The sequence below is a fragment of the Sminthopsis crassicaudata genome, chromosome 5, assembly GCF_048593235.1.
Source record: "Sminthopsis crassicaudata isolate SCR6 chromosome 5, ASM4859323v1, whole genome shotgun sequence".
NCBI lineage: Eukaryota > Metazoa > Chordata > Mammalia > Dasyuromorphia > Dasyuridae > Sminthopsis > Sminthopsis crassicaudata.
The window spans coordinates 157,199,097-157,214,515 of record NC_133621.1 but is presented as its reverse complement, the minus strand read 5'-3'; positions in this window follow the sequence as shown (position 1 = coordinate 157,214,515).

Below are 15,419 nucleotides of genomic sequence, written 5' to 3'. Positions count from 1 at the left end.
TGATAATATTTAGATTCTTAAATACCTGGAGTGCATTTTTTTTCCTCCAGAAGAATAGAGGTGATAAAAGCATTAAATCAATGCTATTAAGGATTTGGCAAATGTCCAAGTTCCATCTTTTCCCCTTATTCTTTCTCTGATTTCTATCTTTTTTTTTTAAATACTCTCTCCTTTAATAGGGCTTAAAATAATAAATTTATTCTTAAAGTGATAAATAAAGGCATCATTATTCTACTTATTGAATATTATTTTATGTATCTTTTCTTATATACTTTAGTGGATGGCTAAAATGTTTCATAGTTACTTTTTAAAAATAACACTGTGATGTTATTTAGCTATAAACCATAAATTTTAGCTAGAAATCTTGGAATTCCATGATTTCTAAAGAATCAACATTATGTCAATGCAGATGTGAACTGGACATAAATAGATACAGTATATTACTAGTGATGACTTTTATAGAACAAATAGAATAAAACACATTCTCAAGGACATGTATTACCAGAAAGGAAAACAATATGGTCATGTAACAAAAGCAAAGGATAATAGATGGAAAAACCAAGCACTGTACTGATCTCCACAAAATTGAAAATTTGATAGAATTCCTCTACCACTGGACAAACCTTACTTGAGATTTAAAAAACTCCAGGCAAAAACTATACAAAAGGTGAAGGCATGAATAGGTTATGTTTAATACCAGTAGAGAGACACATTGCTCAGGAGCCACTTAATCAATAAATTCCCTTTTTACTCATATAGTTTTCCCTTTTTCCAGTGGCCTTAATTGAAGGGGAGAGGAATTCCACTAATGTGGTCATAGATTAAGAGACAGAAAGGACTTTAGCAATCATTTAAAATATTTACTTCCTTTATCAGGAGACTTAGGCTTAGAGAAGTAACTCCCCCCCCCCCAAAAAAAAAGGTATATAATTACACAAATAGTAAATAGTAGAACTGTAATTCAAATTCAGGCCTTTCAGCTACAAATTCAGTATTTATCAATTAGATGAAATTGCCTCATTATATTATCATTATATAATATTATGTTATGTATTACATAGGATACAAGTTATAATATATTATGTGAGACAATTTTATTTGATAAATATACCTTTCTTTTAGGTGATATGACAAGGAAAACAGAAAAGAAATCCAATACCATAAGAACATATAAAATGTGACATCTGAAGATTCTCAGATGACAAATATTAGTGACCCAGGCTATACATTTTGTTATATTATTAATATTATTTATCAGCGCATTGTTATATTACTTTACACATTTTGTTATGGCATATTACAGTTAAAATTATTTTACTATTCACTATATCTTATAGACTTATTCTTTTAAATGAAATAGCATTCTTAAAGTGCTTAATATCATTTGACACAAAATAGGCACTTTATAAATATTTGTTTCCTTCCCCCTCCTTACTCTTCTAGGTAAAAAAAAAAAAAAAAAAAGGTAAATAATAGAATTCTAGATGTAAATGGGATCCTCAAGACTTAAAGAAGGGAAAAAAGTTCAAGACGTCTAATCCTTTCATTTTTATAGATGAGGAAATTCAGGTATAGATATTACATGAAGTAATTTGGTCAAGGTCATCTAAGTAAGATGAAGAGCTTGAATTCCAAAAGCTCTGGTAATTCCGAATGTATTGGTCTTTCTGATGTACTATGCTGCTTCACAAAGAACTAAAATTGTAATTAGAAAAGGAACAGTCAATCCAAGGAAGTTTGTCACATTGCTAAAAATAATATAATAATAATAATAAAATTTTAAAAGATTGCCTTTGGAAAAGATTAGTCATTAGAACCATAAATAGCCCACAATCATCCTAACTAATTCTCTTTTAGAATGTTCTTCCACACAGTCCTGTTATATTCTGTGGTCAATGATGTGAGAACCTAGTCATATTTTAGGTTGGTCAAATGTTCAGTGATAAATAGCAATTTCAAAATGATTGCATTTATTTTTTAAAACTGAAAAATCATCCCTCAAGTCTTTTTACACATGCACACACATTTAATTTATAAATTGTGTGTACTTCAAGGGCAACAGAACACAGATGTTTCCGATTCATATACATTAACTCATCAACATATTGTTTTATTAAAGCTATTTGATGTTGGAGAGGCCCTTTGAGTCTTTGTGTAAATGTTCCAAAGGGTTTAAGTGTTCTCCTTAAAAGAAGGGAAATTATAATGGGGACATAGTTGACCCAAAGAACTCCCAAGTTTGGTTCAGAACACAGAATCCATGGAATCCAAAGAATCAAGTTGAACATAATGAAACTGCCTTAGTAGAACAGAAAACTGATTACATATGTTGTGTTCTGAATGTTTCTGATCAATCTGGTCTGGACCTATGAGTGTGGTCAGTCTCCATCTTTCAAATACAACTATTCTTTCTTCAACATGGCCAAATTATAAAATCAGAGTAGCTCTTCTGGAAAAAATAAATATCCAAAAATTATTCCATTTGAATTAAAGTTTGCTTTGGTTCCATGAATTTTTAATTCTGAAAAAAAATAACAACAGCAATAATAATAATGTCTGAACTTGAGTGGAGAGATAACTTTGTTTCATATATTGCTACTTAAAGAGAATCTTGAACATATACACAATATATTTATAATATAAAACTGTAAGTATATAGTCCTTGACCTAAGTCATTTCTAACATATGTAGGGATTCAGCATTATTTTTCAATAATAGAAACAGAATGCCAGATTAAAGTCAAATATTTAATTGAGTTGATCTGGTTGCTTGCATATATATTCAAAAATCCAAGTGACAGAAGCAACCTGTTTGATTATCCAGTGTGGTGTACTGTCTTAAAGACTAACACTAGAAAATCACCAAGTGTTTGATGTGAAATAAATTATCTAAGAATGGTGGCTAAGGGAAAGGCTCTGATTATTTTGCTTACCAATGCAGGAAGAAGTTAACACCCAAATGTTATTAATCTACAAACTAATGTCTGACAGTCATTTAGCAAAGATGTTAGGCCTCTATTTACCCTCATTTCCACCTGCACTAAATACAATATAGTCATATTGTTGTTGGTGAAGGCTTTGTAGAAGAAAGGCATTTAAACAAAGTCTTCAAGAAATTCTACTCAGTGTTTTTGCTCTTTGATTTTAGAGCTCTAATATAGCAGTATATTAGGCAAAATGCTGAAGAGAAATGAGTGTAGCTTAAAAATCATAGATGAGCTAGCCCTTTATTATACTAATTATCCCTTGTTTCCATTAGAAATGTGAGGAAACTTAGACAGAGAAAGTATAAGAGACAAGCCAACCAGGAAATTGAGTACCAGTGTTAGAAGGAAAATTAATGTAGAGCTAAATTTGTCCAGCTTTTTATTCTTGTTTTCCTTGTGTCATAGTAAAAGTGAATTTGCTTTTTTGCATCTTCCCCTACCCACCTCCATGAATACAGCATGCTCCAAAAGTCTTAATTCAATTTTAAATTACTGAAGCAAAAAAGTACACTAAGACTAAATACTGTAGATAGCATAAAAGCAGTAATTTGGCAGAGTTAATTGGCTATGTGTAGGGGGTAGATTAGGTCAGAATCTTAGGACAATTGGAAGACTGTTTGAAAGAGACCAACCCATACTATTTTAAGAGCCTAAAATTCACAGACCCCTTCACATCCTATTTGGCTTTCTTTTATTCTGAGCATTTAATTTGCACACTTCTTTTGGCATTTCCTTCCCCCATTTTGCTCATAAATAGTTTTGCCTATTTTGTACCTTTGAATCTCTGTGATGTGCAATCCCTGGATTTGAGTAGATTAACAAAAGCAGCCTAATATTTTGTACACTTAATGATCCTGCTTTTTACCCACAATAGTCTAGTTTTATGAATGTCCTTTACAATTTGTGCCAATATTTTGGAAACAAACCGTCTAGCCACAGTGTCTCTGCTCCTACTTGCTTATATGTTTGCACAGTTTATTAGTAAACACCCTTGGCTAACTAAAATTCAAAGCTGATCTCTGAGCAAACAAACCTGACCTTTGTGATAATGGTATTTTCTTCTTTGTCCCTTCCCCCATTCAACCAGTTTTTCTCCCTCTTTATGAACATTAGTCTGATTGACTGAAATAAATTATAAATTTTTCTCATAAGCAAGTTCACTATAGCCTGGTAGGGAGCTGTTGCCTGGCAATTAACTCTTGACCTCTGGGAAGCACACATAATTATGGCTTCTATGTCAATAGTTCAACTTCTAAGGGGAAGCATTCAATTAATATTGTCAAGCTGCAATGTCACTGCCATGATATAGAAGAAACCTTTGTTGAAATGGTGTCAAAACACAGCAGGAAGCAGTTATTAACTGATCTGGACTTTCTCAATTCCAGATCTGTGGTAGCAAATTCATTATAGAAAAATATAACCAGGAATTTAGTAGACAACTCAGCTGTATACATATTGAGCATGGTAATAGAGCTATTCTAGTGCTAAAGATAGATTCTTACAGTGTTTTTTTTTTTTTTTTTTTCCTTTCCTTGAATTCCTTGCCACCCTATTTGGAGATAATAAATCATTTCTGCAAGTAGATAAAAACAGCTAACCTATCTGGAGAGTGAAAGCAGTAGGTTGTTCGAACATCAAAAACATGTGAAGACATATCAGCTGCTCAAATATGGTGATTATGCTTGATATTATAGAAACTTGTACATTGGACAAGAGGCAGAACAGAATTTCAAGGCAACCATTCTGTGAATTGGAGCATGCTTCATCCATCCTGGGGATGTATTTATCTTTCAATGTGACGAACACCATATGCATTCACTGAAAAGATGCCAATATCATACATGTGTGCCTTCAAAAGCTCTAAGTTCATGAGCCCAATTCTTGGCACTGCATCCTCATGGAGGGGGGAGGAAGCTCAATTCATGTTCCCAATGTGATCAAGCTGCATTCTGGGGCTTTTATGGAAAAGGGTGCTCTGAGACTCTCATCAGTTTCTTTAAAAAATCCAAAACTTATTCATAGAATTAATTTATGGAAAACATTAAGAAAAGTTTGTATTTCTACTTTCTTGTTCCTTTATGCCAGCCATGGACATGTAAAAACTCACTGATTGTTGTTAAATTGTTTGAGTTGTGTCCAACTCTTTGTGATCGTTATTTGGGCTTTTCTTAACAAAGATACTGGAGTAGTTTGCTATTTCCTCCTGCAGGTCACTTTACAGGAAAGGAAACTGAGGTAAACACAGTCAAGTGCTTTGCCCAGAGTCACAGATCTAGCAGGGTCTGAGGCCAAATTTCAACTCAACTCTTCCTGAACTGAGCATCTGGCTTAATAAACACCACAATACATTCTGTATATGATATGGACATGTTCTCTTTTCTAGCATTCCATGCTCATTACTGAGAACTGTGACCTAGATAATGATTTCTTGTTACTCTAATGCGTTGGCCTGAGTTTCGACCTTTATCTGGGTTCTGTTTTGTGGCTCAGCCAAAATTTCTCCTCCTAGTCATCTGAGATCCTTGTGTTAGCACAATTAAGAACATAGAAGATGGGTGGAAGGAAATGTGAACACTGCAATGAGAAATACTTTGCTATTATCTGCATTCAAACAATACACTAAAATTTGTGAAAGAAATGCACATTTCTGCTTTGTGATCTCAGAGATAAATTATAATCATATATTTGAGAATGAATGAGATAAATACAGAAACAGAGACAGAGAGCAAGATATAGAAAGATAAATATAAAACTTTTCCTGATTATTGTTATTCCTCTCTTCCATATTCACTCTGTGTTCATGATACATTCATATAGATAGATAGATAGATAGATAGATAGATAGATAGATAGATAGATAGATAATATTCTAGATGGCACAGTGGATAAGGACTGGAATCAGGAAGACCTAAGTTCAAATTCTGGCCACAGATACTTTTTAGTTCAGTCATCCTGGGCAAGTTGCCTAATCTTGCTTGCTTCAGTTTCCTCATATGTAAAATGTGCTATAGAAGGAAATGGAAATGGAAACATTTCAGTTTCTTTCCCAAGAAAATTCCAAGTAGATTTACAAAGAATTGGATATGACTGAAGAGACTGAACAACAAAAACATTCTGTATAGGCTGACATGTGTGTATGTTCTCTTCCCCATCAAAATGTAAATTCCTTGATGTAAGCAGTTGTTTCACTGTAGTTCTTATATTTTCAATGGTTAACACAATGTTTGGCCTAAGGTTTAATAAATAAGGATTAATAAATGTTTGTTGATGTGAATGAGTAAGTGCAAAGAAAGACCATAGACATATATAATAAAATAACATGATGATCTCAGACTGAAAAGCCCTTTCCCTTTGAATGTGTTTGAGCTTTGCTAGGTAGTTACCTTTCACAGGGAGGTCTATGTAGGAAAAGTCTTGGCACACATCTTGCGTGTCCATGATTATACTAGCATTTTGTCTACAGATCTCAGAATGGAGAATAGCCATATGGAGCTGGTCAGTGACAATCATTCTCTGGATAATGAGTTGCATAACTTTTAAGGTCATTCACATTTTTTCTCATGACAGATCAGAGATTCTTGGCATCCTGAACATTATTTATTGCCTACCTTACACATATAAGCCGACAATCTTCCTATACTATTTGATTTTTTGTAATGTAATCATTGCCTCTAATGCTATAAATAAATACTTTGAGCAGAAAAAGTAATCTCTGAATATAGTAGACCTCCATTAAGTTAGTATAGTAAGAATTGGAAGGTATAAGTTTCAATAAGTGTGAAAAAGAGATCACCTTTTTTGAAATAGCACATTTGTGTGTACAGTACCTTTGTATAACCTAAACACACAAAATGAATATTAAAAAGAAAACAGAGAAAAGATAAAAAAGGGAATTCATTGCTGTGATTCACTGGAAATCATTATTAGTTACTTTTTAAACCTCCAAATTGAAACAATTGTTGTTGAATGCTAATTACATCACATGAAGTTATCTCACAAGATAGAAAGAAGTCAAAGAATGCACAAGGATTCATTGTCTGGGTAAGAATTATTCCTCCAGAACTCCTCAAATAAAAGTCATTTGGGATTCTTAAGGCAATTGTCATGCAGCTGTTAAAAATAATTATTCCTTATCTATAAAATGAGAGAGTTAAAATAGATCGACTTCTTAAACTTTTCCCACTCATAATCCCTTTCTCCTGAGAAATTTTTACATAACTCCAGATAATTAGCTATATAAAATAGGTATACAAATCAAACATTTACTGATAATTAATCATGATTTTGCAACCCCCACTTTCAATTACAAGAACCCATCTGGGAAAGTGAAATGCAGTTTAAGAAGCTGGGAAATCAATGAAATCTGAGGTCCTCCCAAGTTCTAAATCTAAGATCCTATTAATTTTCAATGGTAAATTCAATGTCAAAAAGAAGGGACTCAATTGCCTCTGGATTAAGTCTAAATGTGGGGGGCAGCTAGATGGCTCAGTGGATAGAGCACCAGCTCCGAATTCAGGAGGACCTGAGTTCAAATCTGATCTCAGATACTTAACACTTCCTAGCTGTGTGACTCTGGGCAAGTCACTTAACCCCAGCCTCAGAAAAAGAAAAAAAAAAAGTCTGAATGTGGAATACTGAGTATTTCAAAATGTTTTTAAAAAGCCTATTGGAATTATTTTTAAGATAAAAAATATGTATGTATACACATGCCCATGTATATACACAAACATGTATAAACACACATATGCATATATGTATATATACACACACACACATCTACACACGTATGCATGTGTATTTGTATATATGTGTATAATATCTTTAGGTGCCCAGGTTAGAACAATGGTACTTTCAAGATAGGACAGATAGTTATTGCCTAATGTTGGCAATATGGAAAGCTAAAGGACACTTTTTTTAAAAAGTACATATAGAAAAGCTGAACAGAAAATTAAGCATGAGGTACCATAACAAAACAGGTATTTCCAGTGCTACTACCAAAAAGCATTTGGAGTAGTAGAGATACTAAGATATACTGACAGATGGAGAAAAAAAAGATGGAGATTATACCTTTGATAGCTGATATAAAATTCAAGAACCAACAGTGTAGCCTCTGAAGCTTTTATCAAAAAATCTTAGAGTTGGAAGGGAATTTATAGACAACCTAATTTAATAGTTTCATTTTGCTGAGCAGGAAATGAAGATTGATTTTCTTAAAATCATATAGCCAGTAAAATACAAAACCATAACTTGAATCCAGGTTTTTCTTGTCCCAGCATAGTGTTGTTGTTTTTTTTTTTTTTTTTTTTCCAAAATCATGCTATAAAAATCAGAAGATGAGGAAGGAGAGAGGGAAAGTGTTTATCCCATTCTACACATCAAATAGGAGTTAAAAATAACCTTAAGGCAGCTATGTGCCCCAGTGGACAGGCCTGAAATCAAGAAGATCATCTTCCTGAGTTCAAATTCAGCCTCAGACATTTACTAGCTGTGTGATCTTGGACAAATCATTTAAATCTGCTTTTGTCAGTTCCTCCTTTGTAAAATGGACCAGAGGATGAAATGGCAAAGTTCTGTAGTATCTTTGCCAAGGAAAGCCCAAAAAGAGTCATGAAGGATCAGACATTAATGAAATGAGTAAAGATGGCAAGTAAAAAGTAAAGTAAAGCAACTAGAAGAATTACAATCCCAGGGAATCTAAGGATTAAGGATGCTGAGGATATAGTCAAATAGAAAGAAAAGATGGAGTACCTGAAAAACAGTGCTTTCAGTCTTTGCCAAAGTAATGAATAAAGAGAGGAGTGATTATCATGTACCTCAGCTGATTTATACTCTGATATTCCATACTATAAATTTCATAGCATAATGAAGTTTAACTGTTTAAATATTTTGGGTCCTGGATAGCATTAAGGAAAGAATGAAGGGGGCAGCTGGGTGGTATAGAGGATAGAGCACAAGCCCTGAAGTCAGAAGGACCTGAATTCATATGTGACTTCAGAAACTTAACACTTCCTAAATTGTGTGACCCTGGGCAAGTTACTTAACCCCAGTAACTCCAGGGGGAAAAAAAGAAAGAAAGAAAGAAAGAAAGAAAGAAAGAAAGAAAGAAAGAAAGAAAGAAAGAAAGAAGGAGTAGTGGATATAGGAAGAAAAAGAGTAGATCCAGAGTCTACTAATAGGACCCTCAGGAATTACACACATCATACCACCACACAATATTCTTCACAGAAATAAAGGACAAATTAAATAATCAGAGAGCTATCAATGATTCATGTTGGTCCATATTAATGTGATGATAATATCAGTGTAACATATATTAATTTACACATTTTGTATGATTTATGAAGCTTTATAAAACTGAAATACTAAAATATAAAATAAAATATAAAAATAACAAAATTCATCTGGAAGAACAAAACATCAAGAATTTCAAGAATAGTAATTCTTTTCAAAAGAAGTAAAGACACCTAGAAATAGGGCATTTTCAGCCCAGAACAATAATATTTAATAAGGTAGTGATAGTGTATTTAGTTATTTGAAAATTAGACTTCTGCTTATTGGCCTCAAAAAAGCAGGAAAGGACTGCTTTCTTTTTGCAAGAAGTTGCAAGAAAACCAACTGAGGAAAAGGAAATAGATGAAGACCTTTTTATCCATTAGAACTACTGAAGAATATCCATATCCTATACTCTCATTTCTACATGAGGATACTGGCCCTTATGTTTTTCAGAAAATCCACTTCTTATAACAGTTTTAAAACATATCAAACTACAACTAATTGGAAATTAGCAAGCTCATAAATTTTCTATCTTTATTCTTCAGCAATTTAAGGTCAATAAGCAGAAGTCTAATTTCCAAATATCTAAATACACTGTCACTTCCTCATTAAATCTTATGGCTCTGGGTTAAATATGCCCAGGTTCTTGAATCATAACACTTATGACATAGTTTCATTTAATATTTTCCCCCCAATTACATTCAAAACATTTTTTCACATTTCTTTTTAAAATGTTTGAGATATAGGTTCTCTCCCTTATCCCCACCTACAATTAAGAAACCACATGTGAAGTTATGCAAAACATTCCATAAAAGTCAAATTAATAAAATAGATTTTCCACCCTAGTGAAAGTAAAATCCTTTAAGAAAAATTAAGTTAAAAAAGAAAAAATGAAAAAGAAAAGAATGCTTCAATCAGTATTCAGACACAATCAATTCTTTTGCTACCTGTGGATAAGATTTGTCAGCATAAGTTCTTCACAGTACCTGTGAGAAGAGCAAAGTCATTTACAAATGGTCATGCCGGAACATTGCTATTACTTCGTATGTACATTTCACTTTGCTTGAGCTCATAGAAAACTTCCCAGGTTTTCGTTGTTGCTTTTGTGGTTTTCTGAGAGCATCCTACTGATCATTTCTTATAAAACAATAATATTCTGTCATAAACACATATTACAGTTTATTGAACCATTCCCCACTTAATGGGCTTCTCTTCAATTTTGTGGCAAAGTTTTAAAATTTATTACTATCCTGATTATTCATCCTTGGATGCCTCCAATTAGTCAATAGTCCTTTTAAAATCTAATGCCCAGAACTGAACAAAGTATAAGACATCCAGTCTGACTGTAGCAGAGGACAAAATAACTGATGTGTTCTTTGTACTAGATACTATTTTTCTTTTAATTAATGGAAGAAATTTTCATTTGTATCCTCAGTGCTGAGCACAGTTCCTGACACACAGAAGGAACTTAAATACTTATTGACTGAAATTATCTGAATGTGGTTATAGATAGCATTCTATAATAATATCATACTTTGGACTCCTATTAAGCCTGCAAATCATTTAAAATTCTGTTGTTTTTGTTTGTTTTTGCCAAGTCCAGTTAAGTAAAGGAGAAGTTGAAAGAAGGTTAAAGATTAGGTACAGAGATGTAAAAGTAAGGGAATCATGCCTTCTATATCTTTAAAGAAGAAAGCTATCTCTAAAGTAGATAGTACCTTCACTTAGGTACCTCAGTTCTACTGATGTTCCTGAATGTCGCTAACAATAGGGGATGCTATACCCTATTGTTATTGTGAGTTTATTTCTGGGTATGTAGGAGTACTTTCTTTTAAAATCTATTTATTCATTTGGCAATTTGTTTATTTATGTATTTATTTGTGTGTTTATTATTTTGGCTAGTTTTTATTTCGGTCGCTTTTCTTTATTTCTTTGCCATTTAATGAATATTACTCTATAAATACTTAATGGGAACTGATTTCTTCACAACTCTGAGATGAATGATACTGAATATCCCTAGCAGAATACAAATGACATGAGCTGTGCAGTTAATGATTAGAAAAAGTTCTTAAAATTGAACCCAATCATTTTCTCTAAGGGCAGAAATCCAGGTTATAAAAAAAAAAAAAAGTAAAAAACTAGGAATGCCAAATTCCGTGAATTACCCTAAATTTTACAAGAATTTATTTCAAAGGTAATATTCTGTAGTTACTAGAAAATGTATATTTATGTGTATATGCATATAATATATATGTATGCATATATGTATATAGATTATATATGTGTGTGTGTGTGTGTGTGTGTGTGTGTGTGTGTGTGTGTGTTTAGTATATATTTCTTATTTTGGAAAACTGGGGCATCACATTCTCTCCTCTTCAATTTTCTGATAGCACTCCTGTTGTCCATAACTCCTCCAGAGTGTAGACAGCAATATCTAGAATATAGTGTCTATAAATTTTCTTAAATCCTCTGAGATATGTATGATTCTTCTGTTTCTAGAAACTTAAACTCAATTAAAGCATTAATATGCTCTATGTATGTCCTCTTATCTCTTTTGAACTTCAATTCACTTTTAATCATGTTTGCTCTTCCTTTTCCAAACTGAAGATAATTCAGCTGGATAAAGAAGATGGAAACAAATTAGGGGTTTATATATATATATATATATATATATATATATATATATATATATATATATATATATATATATATATATATATATTCCCTTTGCTAGTTGTTCAGTTCATATCACTTTCTTTATTTTGAAAAAATATATAATCCTATCTCCTTTTTATTTCTTTCTATCAGTTTTAAAGCTTCAGTTCTTTTAGAGTATTAAGGACTTTCTGATACTTTTTTATCTTTGTCCTTATTCTAATGTACCTTTAGAAATGGGAGTCATTGGTTGTGTATATACACTTATACACCTACTTTAACTTACTATAGCTGCCATCCTTCTCTTTACTTTTTCATTACTAATATTAATGGATATATAGCAAGGATGTTTGCCTCAGGTTGCCCATCTGTTAAATAAACTACAGCAAGAAGTGAAAAATCACTTGAGTATCTTTGCCAAGAAAGTCCCAAAAGAAATCACAAAGAATAAGAGATAACTGAGAAATTAAAAAAAAAAAAAAAAAAAAAAAAAAAAGAAAACTTATGCAAATTTCTGATACTGTCCTTTTTCTTTTATAATGGAAATATTCACAATCCTGGGATACAGCAGTATAGTAGGATGGAGCAAGTAGGAAAAATAGAATAAAATAAGTTGAGTTTGATTCATATTTCTTCTACTATATATATCTATATAGATATAGATATATAGTATGTATATACACTATATATCTTCTACTATATATAAGATACTTTGGCAAGCACTGGAAAAAAAAAGTTTTAAAAATTACCTAGTCTTAAGCTCCCCGGGGAAGAATACAATATGTATGGTGAACTCTCTTTCATCTCTCAAAATCTCTAATCCTGTAATATGATATAGAATTACTTAAATAATTTCTAAAGAAAAAGTTAAACTACTATGAATTATTTTAAGCAAGACAGTGTATATAATGCAAACACATGGTACTTGGTACCATTTCATGTTGGAGAAGGTGATCCAAACAAATCAAAGAGTTCTAAGCAAGTGCAATGAGGAAAATAATACATTAGGGATATTACAAGGGGAAGGAAATGCTTCACAGAGACTATAATGCCCAAGAGACTAGAAAGAACATTGCCTTTGGAGTCAAAGAATCTGGATTCAAATTTGTTTTTGTTACATATTCCATATGTGACCTCAGGAGAGATATTTCACTCCTCCAGGCCTAAATTTCCTCCCTGTAAAATGAAAAAATCAGTTGATGTTTCCTAAGTTTTCTTCTAGGAGTATCACTATATGCCTAAGATAAATGAAGAAAAATATTCTGGAAAAAGGGATGGAGTCAGATTTGAGGGTATAGGATCACAGGCCATATAACTGCAAAAATGCTAGAGACAACATATGACCTCCGTAATTCACTTGCTTCTCCTGGACTGTAGTTATCTTTTCTGTAGGAAAAAAAAAAGAAAAAAAAAAAGTTACATTTGATGACCCAAAACTGCACAAAGGAAAATTGAGAATTGTTAAGAAAAAGATTTCCTAATACTAATTTCAATAAGTAGAATGGACTACCTAGAAGTCTTAGCTCTTCAAACAGAAGTTTGTTATGGGATTCTTTTAGGTTGTGAATTTAATTTCATATGTGATGAAGTATCTTTCATCTCTCAAATTCGCTAATCCTGTAATATAATATAGAATTGCTTAAATAATTTCTAATGAAAAATTTAAACTATTATGAATTATTTTAAGCAAATGTAATTTCAAATTATTTTATTAATATTTCCATTATACAGTTTACAATTACTTTTTAAAGAATAGTATAAAGTTTGCAAAATACTTTCATCACATCAATTCTTTACTATAGTAATGGGAAACTAAAGCTCTTAAAAGATTTAAGTGAGTTGCAGATGATATGTATTTGAGGAGAGATTTGAATTGAGTTTTCCTAAATCTAAGTGTTCCACTTACAAGGCTATATTATCTCTCATTTTAAGGAAGGAGGGAACAGTGAAGGAAAACACAGATACAGTGATAGAGTTATGAAAAAAATAGAAATAGTGATAGGGATGAGATAAGGGAAATGTTTAGGTATATCATGCAAGAATAGGAAGATTTAAAACTGAGGATCTCTGAATATATCATTTAAACAAGATTGTTAAAAAGCTTTTAAAATATTGTCAAGGAACCGTTCTGAATTTCATACAGCTGTAATTGATATGTCTTGATAATTAGTCTAGTCTGCATTTAAGTAGTTCAAGATTCAGCAAAAAGAGGAAAGAAAAACATGTCTATAAACAGATTAGTCTCCAGGGGAACTAGTGAAGCCCATATTTATGAAATATGCATTCATAAATCTAGATCAATAATGAAGAAAACAGTAGAAGGTATAAAATACAAAGAGATGAGATCTAGTAAAAACTCTGAAACTATCAATGTCATCTCTAGAAAAATGGCTTTGTATTTCTGTTCCTCAACTTTCTCCTGTATTGGGGGAGGGAAAGATATGGGAAGGGAGGGAATAAGCATTTATCAGGAATCTACAATGTGCTAAGTGCTGTTGTGCTAAGCACTTTAAAATGATTATCTCATTTGATCCTTACAATGACCCAATGAAGTCCTTGTTAATACCCATTTTATGCCTGGGAAAACTGAGAGAGATGGAGATTAAATGATTTCTCCAGGGTTACTGTGCCATTTAGCTATAACAATAGGCATTTGATTTAGATAATGTCTCAAGTTCCTTCCAGCTTTAAAATACCATGAATCTTATATATTTATTTATAGAAAATCACCTTATTGTATCAAATGAAATGATGTGCACGTGGTAAAGTGTGCTAAAAAAAAAAAAAAAAAATTCCTGCCTTTCTCCAAGCAGCCACCTAATATAGAAGGTATTCCCTTATATTATACCCATCCATACTGAATGACTTCTGGGTACTGTATAGGTGTAGCCAGATCTGTTCGATTCTGGCATTTTTGGAGAACACTCTACCTTTGGCTTTAAATTCTTTTTTTTTGTTTTGTTTTGTTTTTGGGATTTTTTTTTGCAACTAAAGCAAAGCAGCCAGCCAATGATAGAGTCCTCCCAGCAAATTTTTCATCCATGGAGACCACCCCCAACCAGGTCCACTCAGTATGCTATCCTGTGGTTTTACTTCCCTGCCTATGCTGGCCTGCTCCCGCTGATCAGGACAAATCTTTTCTGGCAGTCTTCTAGATTATCTTCAGCTGGTAAATTGTACTTCCAATATTTGTGGATTTTACCAATCAAGCACTATTTTTGAGCACATTCCCGATAACATCAGGAGTGAAACAAGGATTCCCATTATCACCACTATTATTCAACAGTGTACAAGAAATGCTGGCTTTTGCAATAAGAAAAGAAAAAAATTAGTAGTGAAAGTATGAGAGGAGTTTAAAATGCCATGTGTGTCTTCTCCACCATCTTGGCTCTGCCCACCTCAAAACTACAATCTCAAGAATAAGTACTGAAAGCTGTCAGACAGAAACAATTCAGATATCAAAAGTCAGGACTACCCAGAATCTGACATCTCCTATAATAAACAA